The sequence below is a fragment of the Mercenaria mercenaria genome, chromosome 8 (genome assembly GCF_021730395.1).
Source record: "Mercenaria mercenaria strain notata chromosome 8, MADL_Memer_1, whole genome shotgun sequence".
NCBI lineage: Eukaryota > Metazoa > Mollusca > Bivalvia > Venerida > Veneridae > Mercenaria > Mercenaria mercenaria.
In genome coordinates, this window is record NC_069368.1 from 32,608,274 (window position 1) to 32,632,304 (window position 24,031).

At 32.8% G+C, this 24,031-nt stretch overlaps 1 protein-coding gene across 2 annotated transcripts in view; it reads left to right on the forward strand.

Annotated features, from left to right (window-relative positions):
- The window catches only part of LOC123566632 (lachesin-like), a 172,011-nt gene that overhangs the window by 16,368 nt on the left and 131,612 nt on the right, over positions 1-24,031 (forward strand). The window lies entirely within an intron of this gene.

A 24,031-nucleotide genomic window follows, 5' to 3' on the forward strand; every position in this document is an offset into this window, starting at 1 on the left:
CTTTTCATTTCGCATATGTAAGCTAAAACACATTATTTAGTTTGTTTACAAAGTAGTGCATAAGAAAAGATACGGTGGTCAAGGAATGCCACATTCCAAAACTAAAAGAGTATATTCCCCTTAATACATTAAACATTTATCGTTACAGAAGTCTAGTGGCTTACAATAAGGGCCTAGAAATGTTGCCATTATTAATTTTTAACTTGGTATTCATGAACTACAATGCACTTAAATATCAAAACACATTCAACAAACTTTTGAAAATGTATTGTCTTAAAAATCCCTAAAATAAGGTATGAAATTTGGTTGAGAGGTCGAATCAATGTGTATATGTGCAAAAGTAACATTCTAATCTTGTTCACAAAAGTTACTAATACACAGCAGGCATGTCAATGATCAAAACTGGACGAATATACAGTTATCCTCACTTTAATGTCATTTGTAATTTGTCCTTGAATTCTCCACCATACTTTTCATAACTCTGTTTGCACGAGTTGCACGAGAATGCTGTCATTCACGTAAAAAAATGGGGTCAAATAAGTTGTAAATGCAATATCATCTAAACGTAATTAATGGATTATGCTGTTCAAGATAAACTTTATCTCATAACGTAACGAACATGTATAACGTTGTAACAACAACTTTACTTAAACTGATTTAAGTAGCAGTTGGTTTATAAGTGACTTTATTGATTCATTTTGTGTTTTGTTATTGTTGTCAAAAAGTATAACGGAAGTGCCTCACAACTGAAGCGGAAACCAGTTTGATGCGCAAAGTAGTCCAATGTAAGTAATATTTTTTGACAAATGTCCACAGAAATTAATAATTTTCTAATATTAAAGACGAATATCTGAATAGGATTCATTATTTGATAAGAAATTATAATCGTCGACATGTTTTTTTTTAAAAATCGTACACGTGCTGACACCTAAGTTGTCTCCCGTTGTTTATTAGAGTTACCTTCCGTCCGGCGCAGTACTACATTTGCAGTGAATCGCCGAGAAGTCGTGGGAAAATTAAAAACCATGTAAATAAACTAAAATTAACCACCTTTTCAAGATGAATTTCAAGTGATCGCCATTATGCATTTAACCCGCCTGACCTGTGTAGCATCTTAGATATCTGTTCTAAGGTATTCATTGTGTAGAATGTCATGTTACGCCCTTGCAATGCTAATTCCACTCTGATTTTTTTGTTTACATTTTTATCAATGAGAAATATGGCGTCCATCCCGAGCTGAAATGACGTGGCGTTAAATTTTTACATGTTTAAGCAAACCTGGTGTGTTAGAAAGAAAATCTCATCCCTTCAACATTATTTGGAACACTGTTATTGTAAAAAACCTGTTTTTTCCTTATACAAAAGCTTAATATTTTGTGTTGAATGTACTTTCACAAAGACCTCTGTTTTCCTGTTACATTCATAGTACCACATCCTTATCCACAAAATACTAAATATTACAGGTGTCCATCAGTATTATATCAGTTTAGGAATATGTTTTTTATTTTCCCACCATCGGTTTCTTGAATATGCACCCCTTCCGCATTTCTGTATGAACTGTGAATGTAGCAATATGCGTCCCCTTAATACACTGCACCTTTTTAACCAGACATCTTCAGAGATAAGTGGATTCTGTTCATAGATGCATCTCCTCAGCGGTGAGGTCAGTCAGACTTTTAGCAGGAAACTTCTGTTGTGATGGTTTCAGCCTGTTTCACTTGAAGTTCTTTTGGATACATGTACATTGACATCGTATATCGAGGAAATTACTACTTTCGGTTAGGTTTAACAGTTAAGACTGTAACCATTTTAGCTAGCAATTCAGATAATTTGACATCAAATATGAAAGTCTGTACAGTGTACTTGATATACATGTTAAAAAATTTCTTAAACTTTGGACAGAATTGAATTATGGTTTTAAAGCCAAAATGTAAAAATTAATAAGTTTTGACTGCTTGCAACTTTGTTGCATCTTATGGAAAAGTGAAAAACATGTTTAGATGTATTGACACATTACTTGATATGACGCAAATCAGTATTAAGACAATTGATATTATGCACATATTTTTTCCTGAAACCGACAAAGTATTCGATTTCATTGTATTTGTCAATATCTATCGGTACAAATACATGGCTAATTTCTGTGAAAAATAAAGCTTATACTTACCATAATTAAAAGCGTTCTGCGATACGATTTATTCGAGATGAACAGTATTTATAACGACTTGTTTGATAGGATGAATTCTCCGTTTTTCATCAGCACACTAGGTAAAATATGTGTGTGTGTTTGTATGTGTATGTGTATGTGCGTGCGTGTGCATGCGTCTTTGTGTGTGCGCGCGTTCGGGTTTAACGTCTTTTCCGACACTTTTTCAGTCATATAAACGACTGTGGTGTCTACCTGTAGCAGTGAGCACAATGCCCAAATGTTATAGTGCTGCCTCACTGGAATATCACGCCATAGACACGTGACATTATATCCCACCCAGTCACATTATACTGACACCAGGCTGACCAGTCCTAGCACAATCATCTTGATGCTGAGCGTCAAGCGAGGAAGCTACTACATGTATTACCGTTTTTGCGGCTTTGATATGACGCAACCAGGGATCGAACACTCGAAGCCGACACTCTACCACTAGACTACCGAAACAAAATCAACGATAACTTAAGGTGTCGGATTAGTTCAAGCATGAACAAATTACTACAACACAGAAAAAAAAAACCCAGAGATTTTCAGGCGCAAGAGCGCTGATATAATTTACATGAAAACTTTACATCAAGAAAGACCACAGTTTATCAGATATCAGATAAAAACTTTGGGAAAAGTACAAGGTTATTAATTCAAAATGACTGTGTTTGTTCTTGCTTTTCATTACCTAAATATCCGGGTCACAGGTGGGACCAAAGTTGTGTCTCCGTTCTGTAAAACTTGATTTATCTTACTAATTAGTTTGCCTGTAACATGATCCAGCAGGCTTTATTGTTCTATTGTGTTAAATATGAGAGAATCTGCAGTGGTGTCTTTTGTTTTTAATTGTTAATTATAAAGAAAGGCATTGGTGAATATACATTATCATAGTACTTATATTAGAAGATTAAATAATAGTCTATTGAAGTGAACTGTTGTTGTTGTTGATGATGTAGTTTAAGTGAGAGCCCTGTTTCCCCACATATGTTTGTTACAGACAAGTTGTGTTTTGCCCCCAGTGTTGACAAAAGTATGTTCAGAACTTCTTACCATGTTTCAGTATAAAAGCTATACATCAATTAGGTCTTACGGGATTATTTTCAATAAGCAAACACTGTTTTGTTTGAGAGAAGATAGGAAATTATAAGCCATGGTATAGATGTCAATGTGTAAACTTCAGACGTATCCGTCTAGTTCATTAATCATTGAAGCAAAAAGTAATTTTCTGATACTCTGAAAACTGTGACTTTATTGCTTTTTTGACTTATTCGTAATTTGACAATGTTTGGTTTTAACGGGAAAAGACACAGATTACAATTTTGATTAAACAGAAACTAGAGAAAACAGAGACTAACACAACCTTTGTACTTTAGAGATTCTGTATCAAAATGCCGTTCTTCACGGCTATGACTTGACAACCACAACCACCAAAGGAATAAGACATTACTTGAAACCACTAGTTCCATACCACTTTAGGTTCGATTTTCCGCCCGTGATGTTGAATTCCTTCATATGAGGAATCTGTCTTGCTGATTGGTGGGAGGTTGATATTCCTTCCTATGTTCCTGCCAGTAATATTCGCAGTCTAAGTAGTCATTGAAGTTCATCATCGTACTATCGAGCATCGCGTTTTAGATCAATACATTCAAAGGCGATGGCCCTAACGGAATTCCATAGAGAAGCCGTTCGATGTTTTCTTTGTCGTGATGACCTACACCAAAATAAAAACAAGAAGTCACAATGAATACAAATGTAGCATATGCTATGATACAAAAAACTTAAATATTCTTAATTCTATGTAGATCTAGTTTATTAGTAATATATTAATGCGAGAAACTGTCTGTATAATTCATTAAAGGTGGATAATCAGATTTTGGCCATGTAACGGATTTGTTCGAAACTTTATTATCTGATCATTTACACTCATTTATGTTCACTTAACACTTAATACAAATTAGATTTTCACTGGAGGTATTTTTAAAATTTTATTTTCCTATCCTGGTTGCCCAACCAAGATAGAGTTATTTTATCATAAGTATAAATTTGATAAACATACTTTGCCTAAGGAAATGTATAAATATTAGACATATTGTAATATATTTGTAAAATATTTGCATTAAGAATTATGTATTTAGATGGAATTCATTAGAAACGCAAGTTTGAAAAATTATTATTACCTCCCTTTGCCTATCTTGGTTGCGCAACCAAGATAGATTGGAAATAAATGAATTCAGAAGCTTCACACAGCCTTTAAACTTGCATTTTGGTTCAGATTGTTCAATAGGTGATATGTCTATCAAATGCAAATGTAAAACTAGACATTGTATCGAAATATAAAGAAATACCCAGCTTTTTATATACTTTCATATTAAAGGGGAGTAATTACAAAATTTTATAAAAATAATAAAATATACATTTCAAACAGGAATCTAAGTCTATGTAATCGGTCTTTTTATTCCTTAAATAATTCTCTACCAGAATATACAAAAAGTTAAAAATGTCATTAAATGTTGTTCAAATGTGATTGACTACCTTTAACGTCTTCAATAAATTTCGTCAGCGCTACCTAAATAAGCAAATTTAGTGCCAACAAATAATTTCATAAAACTTACATAAATTGGGCGTCATGTTTTTCTGGCAGTTTTATTACGCTTATGTTGATAATTAGTGTGAGCTGTAATATACAAAAAAGGCGAGTGTAATTTTCTTTAAATTATTAAATTTTCATTAATTATATTTCTCAATAGATTAATCTAATATTCATGAAAATAAAAATATTGACCAGAAACGGAAATTCATTAACTGTAGCAGGTTTTTCTTGCTAAATATGCCAAAGAGAAATGTAAAAAGTGCAGTAATTGTCATATAGCTTGTACATAAAAAAGAATGATCTGAGAAATAAACCGATATAGGATTAAACTCAGTTGTGTTTGAACAAGGTATGTTTAAACATTAAAACAAGTTTTGTGGGCCTAAAGGTTGTCATCTCCTTGTCTGGTCATTAATTAAAGAACGCAACATATAGAAAAAGATACTGTTGAAGTTTTTATAGCTACCTCCTTATTGATTATCAACCCGACGAAATAAGCTTCGAATTGTAATATTCAGACGATTTTGCTTCTTTTGTTATATGTTGAAATCATTGAATTGACTGAAGTGACAGTAGGAATGCTATATCATATTTTATTATACTTTTTTAGTAAATATGAAAGCCACTATTATTTATTCAGAATGTACTATACTATTTAGCGTTTTCATTGACATGACTAACATTCCCTTTATGCTTTTGTTTAAAGGGCTACAACATTATTATTGTGAACATAAAGATATATTATTCTCATGTAAAACACCGTTTTTGGTATTTGTTTCTTATGAACACTTGTCAATTGTTCTAATATTGAGTAATATAATAGAAAGGTTTTTTGAACCTATTGGTTTTTTTATAATCACCCTTTATCGCTCTAACTAGATCATGTGCAATAATAAAAGCGTTTTCCTAAACCCTGCAATTACGCATAACATCTATTTAGGAAACTATTTTCATCTGTATTTAGCATAAAATTGAAAGTCTTATGAAACTTAAATGCCATACGTAATATACAGTTTAGTTCAGCCAGTTTAATATAAAAAAAAATAATTCCGGGAGACTTCAGCATAAATAAAATATGTATGTTTTCACTACACAACAGCCAGACGTAATGAAACACTTAATATGTAATAACATCAAATCCACAGACGAGATAATTAAGTACTTACACCTATATAAATACAGATTATGTACATCATGTTCCTACAACGTTGTACGTTAGAATGGCTTCATTCCAAGCACATAGTTGGGTCATGTTATATACCATTAAAAAATTGAGTCCAAGAAGCAAGGAAAACATGTGATGTAGGTAAAAACACAAAGTGCACCAGTCTTTAACATTATAACATCAAAGCAATGGCATGGTTTGAATTTATTGGTTTTGATTAAGTATTAAACTGACTGAAATGGTCACCAATTTGATATATTGTATACAGTATGATATTCATTGGGAATTTATAGAACACAGCTGTATTCACTTGTAATTTTAGAACATAAATAGAACAAATAGACTGTGTGAAAGTTTCAGACAATGATGATCATTCTCAAGATCTAAAGAACCAGTTATGCTGAATAAAGACAGATCAACAACAAAGTAGTGTGGGTTTGTAATGACTGTTGCTCTTGTTTTATGAAGCTTAAAATAACTCGTTCGGGAAATATTTCATAAACACGTATCAAAACATTGCCTGCTTTTAATAAAAACGATTTTTGAGAATTGGTTTATTAAATGCTAAGGCGAAAAAAAAATGTTTGTTTCCGGTATCCCGACCTACCCTAAATTTTTGGCCCGACCCTTAATGTTTTTATGGCCTTAGAGAATTTTTTTTTTCAACTTTTTAACAAAAAGTTGCAAAGCTGCACTTTTTATGCTTTAAACATGGCCAGTGATGTTAGTCAACTTACTGATGTTCTAAAGGCATAACCCTCGTATTTGTATTCATTTTTTGACACAAAAATAATTTCCGAAAAGTCACCCTGAATAAAAAAAAAATCCAATTTTTTTTCCGACCTACCTACCCTAACTTTTTTTAGCATGTTACCAGAAACAAAGAATTTTTAAGGCCTAAGCTAAAGTGTTTCGCTTTGTCTCCGAAGCAGCAGTATCTTTTAACAATAATTGAGCCGCGCCATGAGAAAACCAACATAGTGCGTTTGCGACCAGCATGGATCCAGATCAGCCTGCGCATCCACATAATAATAATGTCATGTTTTTAAATGCGTACTTTTGGGCAAACAGTAATAATTTAGTTCGTGTGAGGATGAACGAGTCATACTAATTTAGTTCTTGTGAGGATGTCCGAGCCGAATAACTCCAAGCTGAATAAATATTACTGCATTTCATCACTTGAATCTTCACTATATCCATCTACGCAACTTTTGTGGCATTGAACAAATGTTTGGTGTCAGCTTTTTATTTGTTTTTTCGAGAAAAGGTACTCTCTCAATGTGACATTTTCAACGATTATATCCTTGACAGAATTTTTGATTTGTAAGTTAGTTTATAATTAGTATTGCAACGGTTTACAAGCATACACAGATTTTAAGTCCTTTGTAAGTTTTAGTTTGAATTATAAACCTGAAACATAGTTTTCACAGTCAAACTGTCAGATAGTGTTTAAGTCACTGACATCTTAACTGTACTGGGTGTGACGCCCAAGTCTGTATGTAAAATCAATATATTTCATCGGAGAAAAAATGTCAAGCTAACGTATAGAGTTTGTGGTTCTGGTGCGACGTCCCCCAGAGCTGAGGTGCAGCTATGGTGCTGAACTTGTTCTGATATGTAATAGTTATAGTATGTGTGAGAGTATGTTACCAGGATATATCAGAGCTAGGGGTACATCTCGGTATTTTTCTCTGTACATATCGTCGAGGCCGGTAGGCCGAGACAGATATGTGCAGAGAAAAATACCGAGATGTACCCCTAGCTCTGATATATCCTGGTAACACACGAGTATTACATATTATAACTGTTTTATCGCATAGTTTATCATTAAAATTTATATATCATTTTCATTTAAATTTGTTTATTATTATTTTTACTCTTTTGATTCCCTTTCTGCGCCTCGCTGACTGAAACGCTAAAACTTCTGTTTTAGAAAAAATTGTTCCCCAAATAAAAGTATCCAACAGATTTCTGCATTGGTTTTAAATCTTTGCATTTCATTGGCCAAACATATTTTAAAACTTGTTGTTTTGTTTGTAAAAAAAATAATGAAAGAAAAAGAAACATTTGAGAAATCTCAGAATTTCATATATTTCATGTATTTCTGAATTTGGCAATAACTATCAAGTTTTTGAAATATTCCAGTTTATTTATTCTTTTACTTTATAAATGTAGGTGTTTGTGACAATTCTTTCTCTGTGAACTGTAAATTGGAGCTAAAATCATCTTTTCTTTGAAAGGAAACAATTATACTCCCTTTATAGGACCTCAATAGAGAAAAAGTGTTGCGATATATATCGGAACAGTTTTTTTCTAATGAACTCTATAGAGATTTCTGTGTTGATATATATCGTAACAGTTTTGTAAAATATCAGCACAGATTTTGTAGTATTAATGTATGTTACCATGTTTAACATACTGCAAAGATCAAAGGAAAACTGCCGCACTATGCGATAATGGAATTAACAGTAGGTTTCTATGGACCTATCGTTAAAATCTGTTCCATTTAAGTACGTCTGACCTACTAGTATGTGCGTATTTAAGGCCAAAACCTTGTAGCAAATGTATAAATCTATTACAAAAGTAATTGTAAACATGCAGTGTAACAACGCAGCACTAGACCATCAGTATACACTTAAGGAGGTAGGTTACCTTGTTACATGTGTAGCAGGGTAAATTCAAATTAGTTTAACTGCAGCATTTTTTGTATTTCGTGTAATTTATGTTTTAACTGCTACAATCTCAATTTCGTTTTATCTCTGTCCCTTCAAGTACATTTTTATCCAGGTTCGAAGTACTTGCCCCTCCAAAGGTTATATTGAAAGAAAGAAAAATACGGATATTAAACACTTTTCATTGTATTTTGGTTTCATTGCGTAGTTGATGATTTTACTGGTATGCGCGTTAGCTTTCTAATATAAGCTTAAAATGTATATATCGCGGCGCTCGTGTTTCCATGGTAACGCATTTTCTCTCATTTTTAAACAACTATATATGGAAAAAGGTGTTATCGACGGCTTCCGTGCCATTCTGTTAATGACGAACATGGAATATTTAGGTACTAGTAATATTATTGAAATACCAAGCGCTTTACATGGTACCTTATTTTTCTTAAAGTTTAATTTAAAAGAAACCATGGCAAAGAGATGTTTAAAATACCTTATATCTTGCTTTTTATCGTAATTTCATATAAAATATATTAACTAAAATTATCTTTCTTGTTAATGTAGCTTTCAAACATCTTATTTCTAACGTAAGTAATATTTTCGTGTTTTTTGCATTTATTCAAACAAATTTTACAGGCTAAAATACTTACAGCAGTGCCCCTCGCCTGACATTTTTTATGGAAAAATCGTTCAGCATGCTGCTAATGTTCTCATGGATATTGTTGAAATGAAAATAAAAAGCCGAAGCTGTGTTCCTTAAATAGACCAGTGTCAACGCTTTTGAAATTTGCATTTAGATATATAGGCCACGGGCTTTGTGTCCATGGTAACATCAATTTAATTCAAGAAGCCACAATTTTCTAACTGAAATTTGCACAATTTTAGAGCTTAGTTTTAGTATATAAGTAACAAATTATCAACGGAAACTGAAAAATATGTATTACAAATCAAACTGCCAATATTTTTTTTTGAAAATAGCCGTAATAAGTAACCTTTTATCCAACTATTTTCCCAATAACATATCAGTTACCATCATCCATTTTCATACATTTCACATAATATTTCAATATTACTACATAAAAGAAGCAAAATATTGATCATTATTCAGAGCGAAAGACTCATAGAAAAATTTCAGCAAATAATGAATGCTTCAAAATAGTTCAAATAAAGAAAATGCACAGAATTACGTTCTTTCAAAATAAAAGCTATTCATTTTGCGCGGTAACTCACACGTAACTTTATAACATCAGTGACGTCATTTCATGGCGACAAAGTTTTGAAGCGTTTCTGCGGCAATTTATTTATTATTTCTGCATTATTAAACAATGAAACATCAGATCCGAGACAGGTTGATGATTTGTTATCAGAAGAATGGACATAAAGGCATATTCGGTATAATAATAATAATTTAGTTTGTCGTAAACGTCGTCGTAAATCGTCACGTTGGCTTCCGGATAGGCCTGCGCACATACAAATGTTAAGGTAACCTACCTCCTTAACCAATGTCCTTACGGTCAGTATTATAAACTACCGCACGAAAAGTTCAGTAAGTGTTTTATCACATGCCATGAGAAGTGAATTTTCATATGTTTTGCGGCCAGCAAAATTTAGTGTTGAAGTATTGACCAGTAAATTACACAAACTATAGACCAGCGATTTATATGAAGTGTTGCTAGGTGATGCTAGTTATGATATGAAGATTTATTTACGTGCAATATCCAAAACTTCATTTACCCGTCATAAAAATGCTTATAATTTACAGCAAATGCCTAGCTACATTTTTTTTTTTTTTTTTTGAAAAATAGAAATAATACCACATAACATATAGTTCCAAACTACATGTGCATGGTATGTAACCTGTAACATCTAGCTCATTTCGTAGAAGAGAACAATGGTCTAGTAATTAAAGCCTTGGACTGTCGATGGAGATGACCTTGGTTCGATTCCCGGCATTAGCACTGAAATTTGTGAAATGTTGCTTATAGTATTTCCAAACTTGTAAATGTCCAGGTCAGAAAATATTGTGTTTTATTTACAAAAAAAAAATAGTATTTATGGGAATAAATCATTTACTATTCATATATCGCTTTTAATTGCTGAGAATACATTATTTATATAAAACATAAAAATTATGATCAAATATAATTAATCCAGCGTCAAATTCATTTGAAAGCGAACATGCAGTTTTACAAGCCACCCGTGGGCCATTAGTGTCAGTTATCAATCATTTAAATGAATTCTGTTTAAATTATTCACTTCATAATTCACAATAAATTTATATAATGGGAATGACTTCAAAACACTGTCTACTAAATTTAGCTGACATTTCCTGCTTAAATGTACTTTGATGTATGAACAAAAGATATTAAATGTGCTCGCAACGACATAACGCATCATCAGAAAAAGAATTATGAAATAACTAAAGCGTATTGCAGACAAAGACAATTCAATTCAATCAATCTCAATCGCATTATAATCATTATACATTCATATTAATCTAGTATTTATCTCTGAGTTTGCGTGAAATGAACGTTCTCAAAGAAATATAAACATTAAAAATTGCTTATGTATATTTCAAAGGAAAAGTGCGTTGTGGTGCAGTGCAGTGAACCATTAAAAAGTTGTTTTGTCAGCAATCATTTACAGGCGGTGCCCCGCAGTGTTTATGTATCAGTTCGTTGTGCGTTCCCCGCCGTGTTTCTATATTAGTTCTTTTCGTCCTTGTTGACATTTTATTTGACTTTGTCTATGTACTTCTGTGTATAATGTAACCATGTACACATGCAAACACTACTATAAGGTTATGGTTTAAGAAGGTTGTGCTTATACAAACATGGTTTTTCTTGTTGGACCTTTATCCTTTCTGACGTGTGTTAAATCTGCTTTATATTTCTTTTGTTCGACTTATGTTTCAGTAACCTTTTGGACCACCGGGTCCGTTGAAAAAGTAGTAGGGTCGTGAGCGGTGTTCAACAGTAAATTATCTCCTATTAACAAACGTAGTCAAACTGAGTATACTATAATTTTGATTGGTTGTCTTCGTTGTCTTCTGTGCTTTCCATTCGACCTTCGTACAGTGTTTATTGAATATAACAAACAGTCTTTAAGTGTCATGTGTTGGCCGTGAAATCTCCAAGTATTTGTATCCTGGTTTTGTTTTCTTCCTTATCATTTGGAAATAATAGAGTTCTGCGTAAGCAAAGTGTTTGGGGACGGGAGGACTGTTGCACATTTTATTAACTGTCATTCAACAGCGTGTTCCGCTTTTATGGGATCATCCTGTGGATCTTATATTTTTATAACTTATAAATTTAAACAAAGTCATGTTGAATTATGAAAATGCTTGTTTTTGCTTTACTATAAAGTGTTGTGGTCTTTAGGCATTTCCTTTTACAACATTTTATGGAAGATATATCATAGGCCCGTTCCAACAAAAATAATTATTGCCGTTCCACTGGAGATATTTTCAACAGGATCAACGTGCTCTCCATAAAGCATGGTAATAAACAATGTATATAAGAGAAAACATCTTATTTAGCACTTAGGGGACTACTTCCAATAAGTAAGTATAATTCACGTTTTTGCATTACCGATATTAAGCTGTCTTTCGACTCGTGGTGTTGTTCGTGAGGAAACTAAAGTTAATTAAAATTCCAGTAAGAGATATCGTCTGTCAATTGTTTCGCCAGGTTTTATTGATAATGGTAAACAGAATAGAAACTGTAATGTCTGTAGAATTTGCGGTAGAGGGAGCGTTTGAAATACGAAAGAAAGCGTTAGGACAAAAGCTTGCAATTTCAAGTTGGTATAGCATGGCAGCTAGGTTTTGCGTATGATTGTATACCCAGAACAACCCGATGCGATAAATGACTAAGGTAATGGTAAATCAAATGCAGACAATGTATTAAATAGCTGGCTATAAATATAATTGTCATATTTCTCATTTCCCACTAGGTGCTACAGTAGAATAAATCAATCTCAAATTAATAACTAACCTTATGCTAGAAAGAATCGCCGCCGCAATATGATCTCGTTTTAAATTCTGAATTTTAGTTCCCGTATTGGCTTTTGATGCACTAAGATTTCGTAATTCGATTACCCTAGGAAGTTATTTTTTTCAAAATACAGAACTAATATATTGAAAATACAGACACGTAGTGTACCTAAAATCAAACGCAAATTATAGACTTCGTACGGATGTAATTGACTTCTTTGTAATGGCAGACATTAGCCACCACAATTAATTCTGAATAAGGAAACATATCTACATATTAAAAACAAATAAGTATTGTTTATATAAAGCTATAATTTGTGTTTGCCATGATGTACAAAAATCAGCCGAGAAATACTATATACTGCATTTATCAAATAAATAAATAACAGGATTATCGTCTGCGATCCCTAAAAACAATTTCAAAGAACCAGGTTTTCAGTTTGAAGTCAGAATAATGGAGCTGTATTGCGGTCGGCTTCGTAGTAGATGAATTTTAATACAAATTTATAAATTATTTCACATATAACTTACTTAAAATTAAACGACCATTCGATAGAAAACAATAGCTACGCTGCATGACATGTTTATAATTATTAACTTGCTTTACGGCAAAATATAATTTGTAAATATTTATAAATGTTCCTGGTAAACATAGAGTCACGTGCTTAGAACTTAGAAAAATATTAGTTTCTTTTATGGCTTGCTGTCAGTTATGTTATTAAGGAGGTAGGTTACCTACATATTTGTAAGTGCGCATGTCCAACCGGAAGCTAACGTGACGATTTACGACGAAGTTTACGACAAACTAAATGTGTTTGTATAATCATTCTTCTGAAAACAAATCATGAGCCTGTCTTCGATCTGATGCTTTATGGCTTAATAATGCAGAAATAATGAAAAAGTTGCCGCAGAAACGCTTCAATACCATGTTGCTTTAAAATGACGTCATGACGTTACGTGTCAGTTACCGCGCTAAATTAATAGCTTTTGTCTTGAAAGTACGTAATTATGTGCATTTACTTTATTTCAACTATTTTCAAATAACCATTATTTGCTGAAATATTTTTATGAGTCTATTGCTCTGAATAATAATCAATATTTTGCTTCTTTTATGTAGTTATATTGAAATGTTATGAAGAATGTAAGAAAATGGACGATGGTCACCAAGTTATTTGGAATATAGTTGGGTGAAAGGTTACTTGTTACGGCCATTTTCAAATAAAAAATCTAGCAGTTTGATTTGTAATACCTATTTTTCAGGTTCCGTTGATAATTTGTTACTTATATACTTAAATTAAGGTCTAAAATTGTTCAAAATTCAGTAGAAAATTGTGGTTTCTTGAATTAAATTGATGTAACCATGGACACAAAGCCCGTGACCTATATATCTAAATGTGAAATTCAATAGCGTTGACACTGGTCTATTTAAGAAACACAGCTTCGGCTTTTTTTATTTTCATTTCAACAATATCCACGAGAATAATAGCAGCATGCTGAACGATTTTTCCATGAAAAATGCCAGACGAGGGGTACTGCTGTAAGTATTCTAAGCTGTGAAATTTGTTTGAATAAATGCAAATAACACGAAAATATAACTTACGTTAGAAATAATATGTTTTAAAGCTACATTAACTAGAAAGATAATCTTATTCATTTTTTTTATAAGAAATTACTACAAAAAGCAAGATATAAGCTATTTTAAACATCTATGTTGCCATGGTTACTTTAAACTTTGAGAAAAATAGGGTACCATGTAAAGTGCTTGGTATTTTGCTGATAATATTACCCAAATATTCCATGTTGGTCATTAACAGAATGGCACTGAAGCCGTCGAAAACCCGTATTGTTATACAAAGTTGTTTAAAAATGAGAGAAAATGCGTTACCATGGAAACACGAGCCCCGCGACATATACATTTTAAGCTTATATTAGAAATCTAACGTGCATACTAATAAAATTATCAATTATGCAGACATTTACGGATATCAATGAAACTAAAATACACTGAAAAGTGTTAAATATCCGTATTTTCTTTCTTCTTTCAATATGAAATACCTTTGGAGGGTCATCTTCTTCAAACCTGGATAAAAACTGAACTTGCAGAGACTGAGACAAACGGAATTAAGATTGTAGTAGTTAAAACTTCATATTACACGAAATACAAAAAAATGCTGCGGTTCAACTAATTTGAATTTACCCTTGTAACAAGGTAACCTACCTCCTTAAAGTGTACAGTAATTATGAGAATTGTATATTGTGTTTTCTTTTTAAAAATGGCTATTATGGCATATAATGTTGGTTTACACACATATATTTAAAGAAATCCAATGGCCATTTTTTATTAAAATAATTTGTGTTTGGATATTGAAGGAACTCCTCATCAAACGTTTCAAATTTACTTTTATAGCCCTTCCGTTTGCTGTCAATTTTAATAATTGACAGCAAACGTAAGGGCTAAAAATGTCGGTTATAACATTCTAAATGCCTCATGAGAATTATTTAATATGTTTATACCAATTCCCCGTTGATTAGTTTAGGAACGCCTGACTCCAGGTACGTCCTGCAAAAATATGAAAAATTCGACTTCGCCTATGGTTTACGCACTATTATACACATTTCTAACTAAATTGCCGAAATATATACATCTATCAACAGGTAGGAGAGATAGCTCAGGAGTTTCTATGTAATTCTTCATTGACGTGTAAACAACAAGATATCCGCTGTACGCAGCTGCATCTTCGAATATTAAATTTCTGATTTGTGTTTTATTTTGAAAATGTTTGATTGATTTAAACATTTGTTTACAAAGAACACCGCCGCACCAGATGCTGTGTAATTACTCTTGAAAAGCATACATCGCTTTCTTTGCAATAGACTTTTCTGTTAGACTTTAAAAAGGTATGTTCTGGATATACTCTGCACGCTTCATGAAAACAGCTCTAAATCATTTACGACCTGTGGGAATGCTTTCAATAATCAAACACTGTTTTCTATCAGCATAAAAGGAAATATGTCCAGCGGTAGTTGTCAGTTTTGAAACTTCAGACATGTTCGTCTAATTCATTAAACACATAAGCAAAGAGGTAATTTTCTCATATTGGTTTTCGTGAATTAATCCGTATGTGATTTTGTGTGTCGCCTTTGATTGGTCTAACGAGCAAAGACATCACGGTAGTTATACAAACAAAATATTTGTGCATTTGGAATGTACTATTCTAAGCTAAGATCTAGTATATTTAAATAATGTAATGTTCTGTTATAACTACAAAACTTATAAAACTATAGACCTACACAGTTGCACATTGACATACTTCTCAGATTTCCGCTGATCTAAAGTACAATTCGAATTACGCAAAAAATCACTTAAATTAGGTTTGTTTTGATGATTTAATGTTTGTTTCCAAATAACACTGTCGCACGGTGGTTCATTGTAACTGACTTCTAATGACTTGGGGTCAATCAGTGGCGGTAATGGGAAACGTCGTTTGTATAATAATTCTTTGATTACAAGAAATTTTAAAGCTTGTCGCTATATACGCCCCCCTGCTTATCCAAGCCTAAAATGTTATGAGGGGCAAGTCCAATCTTCTCCAATTTCAAAGCGTTAAACAAAATTGTTTTCGTTTGACCAAAAATCTGCGAAAGAAACGAATATTCGCAAAAACTTGCATCAACGCATTTATTTAGAGAAAGTAGCATTTTCAATAAAATCTTAGAAAAGACTTAAAATATATGTACAATAAAGTTGTAAAATTTAATTTTTTACTTTATTTATTGAATGACTAAAAGTTTATGATGCCTTTATTAACTTGAAAATCTTATTTCCAAGCCTTTTCTGTAAAAACACGAAATATTTTTCCAACTGGTAATTTGCCCCGATTTTACACAGAGAAATGCCTCTTTGGCTATAAGACTGTCGTCAAAATTGAAAAAAAAAATATCCATCTACAACCCCATAATATTTGAATCATATATATAGTAAAAAATTAAGAAAATCCCAGTTTGTACTTTGGTGGATCAGACATGTTTTAAATTTAAGTCTGCTTTTTCAAAAAAAATCTATAAAAGTTATCATTTTACAATTTTCTACACTGTATAATTTCAAAAGATATTTCAAAGTCTATATTTGCTCAAATAAAATGATACACATGTAGCAGAAACTTCGGGCTGTTTGTCTATCCGAGCCTTCATCAAGCGAAATAATCCCAACAACGTGCTCCATGCTAAAAACACCGTTCCCATTTCAAGATAACAATAAATTAACCATCGATTACACAGATAAGTGAAAAATTAATTAATTATCATTGCTGCATCACAGTCTAGATAGGCCAGAGGTCCGAAAGGCATAACCTTGACTATTTGTCAGCATCAAGACATTGACAAGTTAGCACATTTAGGTGAATGTAAGCATGAAGAATTGTTGCTGTAAAATGCTGAATCAAAACAATTCTAACCTTATGTATCAAGTATCCATCGAAAAGTAAGATTTAGCTAATAAAATAATTTGTGTTTCAGCGTCTAATTTAGAATTTCTGACTTCGAACGTTGGTGAATACAAGTTCTAGCCTACCAGGTGACAGAAAACGTCTGTTTCCTGTCGCCAGTGCTAAATTAATCAGTGCCTGGAGTTTGGAAAATAAATTGGATTTTATAATCCTGTTACAAAATTCTCTAAAGACTGTTTTTAACATATCATCTGCCGTAGATATTGAACGAGACAGTTACATACATTCATCAAGAGAGACGGTACTAGTTAGGAATGAGAAAACTGAATGAGACCATATGACCCACTGTGCTTTTTACTTCTTCTATCGCAAAATCTATTGAGCGTTGTCTCCTAGATTGATTTCAGCTGCATGGCATTCTGAACTCATAAATTTGAAAATGTCATGATTTATTCTCCTAATATCAGAACACAGAAAGTTTATGCGACAAACATTTAAATCCAGTTTGTTAACCAAAAAACGCATGGAAATGTTCTGAAGCTAATACAAGATTTGTTAAAGGCATATATTTTATGCGTTGCAGCAAGTTATTCAGCACTGGTAGATGTATGCCTTAGTTGGTCAGAGTGAACACTTATAACAATTTTAACTGACACCAAGTGTACAGAAACCATGATGATATTTGGACAATTTTCGCATATTCGGATGAAACGTTATTGAAAGGTTTAATTTACCAAATAATTATTTTCACAAGATTATACAGGATCAAAAAGAAAGTTTGCCAAGAACTTTAATAAACAGGAACCAAAAGTGCAAATAAACTGATTAGAAAACAGGTGAGAGTTGCAAACGCAGTTGTTGTAATGTTGACATTAATCACTCCGAAACGGATAAATATGCTGGCTTACTGCATCAGCTTGCTCAGATTGTGCATTGTAAACAGTTATCCGTCAGTACACAACATGGTTACAATTTTACCATTCGTTTATTGAATGCTAAAGACGAATAAGGTATTACATATATACGAGGACTTGACCATTTTATGAATAAATTAAAAAAAACATATTGTATTTAGTGCTTGAAATTCATCATTTTGTGTAATCTGTGCATTTGGCTGGGCTAAACATTGATGATTTTATTTCATTGTATTTTGTGGCGGGGCTGGGGAGGGTTGGTGGTGGGGGGGGGGGGGGGGGGGCTTTAAAGCTCATCTTTCACCAAAACATATATACTCTGGTATCGTCTGAAATCTAGAAAATTCCTATAAAGCGTCTGATTTAACGAAACTGTGTGAGTACAGCTGCAATCACATGGTATCTTGCAACAACCATTTCTTAGAAAAAGCTCTTCCGGGATTTATTCGCATTACATATTTCCATTGTGTTTGCAGTTCTATTTATGCATACAAACATGTTTATTTTTATGTTAACATAGAAACTGTGTAGTACTTTTTCACGTTTTTAGTCCCCTACGGGTTGAACACCGGATGGGACTATAGAAATGCCCTCCGTCCGTCTGTCCGCCCGCAAATCTGGATCCTGCAGTTATTCAAAAAGTATTCGAGCTAGGCTCATAAGACTTCGTAATAATATGTGAACAGAAGGCAATATGTAGATTATGCATGACTTATGCATATAGGTCAACGGCTAAGTTCTTTATTGAAGGTCAAGTAAAAATTGTTTCTGCTCTACAACAGTTATATGCATTGATGGATTATGTTAGAGCTACACACAAACGTTCCCCATGATGAGACAATGTGTCAACGCATGATCTATGCTTGTGGGTTAAAGGTCAATGTCACTATTTAAGGTCAAGTAGAATTTGTTTCTGCTCCATTACTTTTAATTACATTTAAGGATTTTTAGTACTATACAGAAATGTTCCCCATGATTAGACTATGTGTCGCACATATACATGTAACCCATGGTTGCCGGTCAAAGGTCAAGTTCACTATTGAAGGTCAAGTAAAATTGATTTTTTACCGGTAGGGGACTTCTGCATTGCCACTGCAATACTAGGTCACTTGTTAAATATAAAATGTGGCCAGTCGTGGCATGAATATTCAGATCATAATTATACTAATGTTCAAGATTTCAGTGATTCAGTGATGAAGTAAAATCCCCGATATCCCTTTCCTAAATCCAAATGAATGACTTACTATCATGAAGACGCCAACAGGCATTTAACACATAAAATGAGGGGTAAATTATTCATAGTAACCTTAAAAACTCGACCCAGGAGCTTCCCACTCTAATATACTTGAATTCAGCATAAATGTTTATTTTTTATCTTTAATAGATTATTTTTTCTAAAATGAAAAAAAAAATCATTCTTACAAATTCAGTTTTAAAACGTAGGTTACAGTAACATTGTTTTGCAGATTATGTTATCTAAATAACGATTATGGAAAAGGATCATGGAAAAGGTTGATCACTTTAATATTAATCTACATTTGTAACAAATACATATGTTCTGTACTCGTAAATAGCAGAATATTACTTTGCAGTTGCACTCTGTATGTAACAAAACGTTTGCTTTATTCCCATACAGGCGTGCACTTCGCATACAGATCGAATGTAGTTATAAAACAACACTATGAATGTGTTGTATTTTTTGGGGGGAAAATATAAATATTAAGAGGATAAAATATCACATAATTCGGATATAAAAATCACATGTTTAACTTTAGAAAAAAGCAGGCTTCATAGTTCTGAAAAGTTCTAGTGTTCTTCTATCAAGAAAATTAGAACTATGTAAACAACAAAGCACTAAGAAAAAAAAATGAAATTTTGTTTTAAACAAAAAAAAAATAGACGTTGCCATATATCCCATTTCGTTAACGAAAAAATAATAATTTGTCTACTTTAAATTCTTATAATTAACCACTAAGAAGGTGCCAGAATGAATTTTATAGTCACATGCTAAATGAATTATGCTTCTGACATTCTACGAGGAATGCTGAATAATTAAGCAATGATAAAATCTGATGTGGAAATGTTGCTCATTTAAACTGATACGTTAATTAAGACATGGAACTTATTTTCTGGGTGAAGTCGGATTTCAAATGCAGTTAAAAACAAAGGCGATATGTCAATTCTTTGAAGAGCGATATGCCATACATTCGGTAGTGCGTTGAATGGATAGTGTTGTTTGCATACAAGGTTAGCTTTTTGTAAAAGCTAGTCAGCGGTGCGGTTGTTCATGCTAATGTTCAACATACCTGATACTAAAAAAATGTAAAGGGAAACAACTTTCATTTAGAAAGAGTTCTCTAGATTTATAAATTGCAACAGCCGGTTCTCAGCTTGACAATGCAATTGCAATTGCTCACACAAAGAGCAGAGCAAACCATTGGTTGCGAAAGATTCGGTAAGTTCCGTTAGTTTTAAACAAAATGTCTGTCGTTATGGCAACCCTTCTAGACGAGATGGAATAATAAAAAATAATGAATACCGTTAATGGACATCACATCGTTAAATTGGTTATAAGTATACGCTACACCATTGCCGGAAAATTCGCAATGAATTCGTGTTTTATTTCTCAATTTTTGTAACTGAACTCAGCACCCCATAGCGCTTACGGCTCCATTTTAAAATTGAATAATGGTTTAAGATTCAAATGCTGTACAGAACAAAGTTAGAAACTTCCATACACTACTAACTCTAACTGTGTTTCTTAGGTTAGTTCCGGCTATACCCTAAACCGTGTGATTCTCACGCCGCCGCGTAATTATCACACGCGTGATAATAACATTTCCGTGATATCATACGTAATATAAACGCATTCATTTCGGTAATGAATTAGAATTTGGAAACACATGTACTATACATTAAGTTATGTATGCGAGGGCTTTACTTTTCTTATATATTTCTGAAAGTTCAAAACTGTCGTGAATTTAAATCAGCGTATTCAAAATTATAACCATATGCGTATAATTCATTTTTTTGCATTACAGATAATAAGTTGTCTTTAGACTCATGGTGTTTGTGCAGAAGCTAAAATTGATTAAAAATCCAGTAAGAGATATCGTCTGTCAATTGTTTCGCCAGGTTTTATTGATAGTGGTAAATAGAATAGAAAATTTTAATGTAATGTCTGTAATATTTGCGGTAGGGGGAGCATTTGAAAAAACGCAATAAAGCGCTAGAACTTTAAAAAATGCAAACACTGACATGCAATTTCAGATTGATACAGCGTGACAGCATGGCACATCGGGTTTGCGTTTGGTTGTATATCCAGAAGAACCTGTTGCGTTAAAGGACTAAAGTAATGATAAAACAAATGCAGACAATATGTCAAAAAGTATCCATAAATATATGTCATATTTTTCATTTCCTACCAGGTGCTACGGTATTATATATCAATTTCAAATTAATAACTAACCTTATGCTAGAAAGAATCGCCGACGCAACATGATCTTGGTTTGGATTCTGAATTTCAGTTCCTGTAATGGCTTTTTATGCACTAATATTTCGTAATTCGATCATCCTTAGAAGTTATTTTTTAATAATGCTTTGTTTTAAGACGGCGTAGGTTTGATTCATTGTTTATCAATTTGATAATAAATGAAATATTGACTATATTAACAAAAATAATTCTTTGCGCGCTAATTTGTCTTTCTGGCGTGTTGGCGTGTTTGTATTCATCACGCCTGACCGAAATGGCAGACATCAGCCACCAAAATTAATTCTGAATAAGGAAACATTTGTACATAAACTATAAGAAATTATTGTTCATGTTTTCAGATTCAAAGACAGGGTCTAATATACCGTTAAACTTAGAATAAAGAAATGCATTAAAGCTGACAGCAAACCTAACGGCTATAAATGTCAGTTATAACATTCAATATGTCTCATGAGAATTATTTAATCTGTTTATACTATTAGTAAATACACCAAATTCACCGTTGATTAGTATAGGAACGCCTGTCTCCAGGTACATCCTGCAAAATATGAATAATTCGACATCGCCTATGGTTTACGCCCTATACACATTTCTAATTAAATTGCCGAAATATATATCAACAATCAGGAGAGATAGCTCAGGAGATTTTACGTAATCCTTCATTGAAATGTAAACAGCAAGATATCCGCTGTACGCAGCTGCATCTTCTAATATTAAATTTCTGATTTGTGTTTTATTCACTGTGACAAGTTTTGAAAATATTTTGAAAATGTTTGATTAATTTAAACGTCTGTTTACAAAGAACACCGTCGCACCAGATGCTGTGTAATTACTCCTGAAAAGCATACATCGCTTTCTTTGCGATGGACTTTTCTGTTAGACTTTAGACTTTCTGGATATACTCGGCATGCTCCATGAAAACAGCTATATATCATTTACGTCCCGTGGGAATGCTTTCAATAATCAAACACTGTTTTGTATAAGCAAAAACGGAAAAATATGCTGCGGTAGTTGTCAGTTTGGAAACTTCAGACATATTCGTCTAATTCCTCAAACACGGAAGCAAAGGGGTAATTTTTTAATATTGGTTTTCGTGAATTAATCCTTATTTGATTTTGTGTGTCGCCTTTGATTTGGTCATAACGAGCAAAGACACTCACCGGTTATGTTATACAAAACAAAAATGTATTTTTGCATTTGCGGACGTACATTTCTTAAGCTTAAGATCTTAAGTATAAGTAAATGTAATATATATCTGTTATAACATACAAAAATAGAAAAATAAGGAAACTTCACAGGTCGCTCAACACGACAAAAACGAAAATGTTGCAGGCTCGGTTTGATTGAGCCTGTTCATGGACGGTAGGGGAAATGCAAGCTACCGTCCACGCCCTCTAGCCCCAACATCGCATAAACACTGTACGACCTACACAGTATGTATAATTGACAGTACTTCGGTCAAGAGTTTTCGCTGAAAATCTAACCGTACAATTTCCGAATTACGCAAAAAATCATAATATTAAGAGTTCTGTTTTACTTTTCGTCCACACATTTTAGTGACATTTTGAAAATGTTTTATTGATTTAAATGTTTGTTTCCAAACAACACTGTCGCACCAGAATTTGTTTACTCCAAAAAGTAGTTTTTGCATTTATTCCACTAGAGTTTTCTCTTAGGCCTTTAAAAGCATGTGCTAGAACAAACTCGGCATGTTTCGGGAAAGCAGCTATTATATCATTTAGATCCCATGGGAATGCTTTCAATACTTTAACACTGTTTTCTATCAGCAAACAAGGAAAGGTATGTCCTGGGGTAGTTGTCAGTTTGGAAACTTTAGACATTTGTTTAATTTATCAAACACAGTAGAAAGACGTATTTTTTTGTTAGATTTAACGTCACACCGTTACAATCATAGTTCATATGGCATCTAAGAACCAAATTCTCTTAATTAAAAATATATTTTGTTGTAATTTAAAATTAGTCAAGCAAAGATGCCTACCAATATTTTGCTGAAAGACAACTCTCTTTGCAATTGTCACCTTTTATAAAGAATGAAATAAAAAATTACTGTAATTGGTATGTTGGTATTATGTCAGCATAATCTTTGCTTTCAAAACCACTCTGACAGATGGTGGTTCATTGTAACTGACGTCTAATTACTTCGGGTCAATCGGTGGTAGTGATGGGAAACGTCAATTGTATAATTCTTTGGTTACAAGAACTTTTTGACACTACGGCACGCTGCTTATCCAAGCCTGAAAAATATTATGAGGACCAAGTCCAATCTTCTCCAATTTCAAACCGTTAAACAAAATTGTTTTCGTGTGAACAAAAATCTATAAATTTTAAAGAAACAAATAGTCGCTAAAACTTGCATCAACGCAATTATTTAGAGAAAGTCGCATTTTCAATAAAATCTTACAAAAGACTTAGAATATATGTAAAATAAAGTTGTAAAATTTAAATTTTCGCTTCATTTATTGAATGACTAAAATCATGATGTCTTTGTAAACTTGAAAAGCTTATTTCCAAGAAAAAAAATCGAAATATTTTTATCAACTGATTATTTGCCCCGA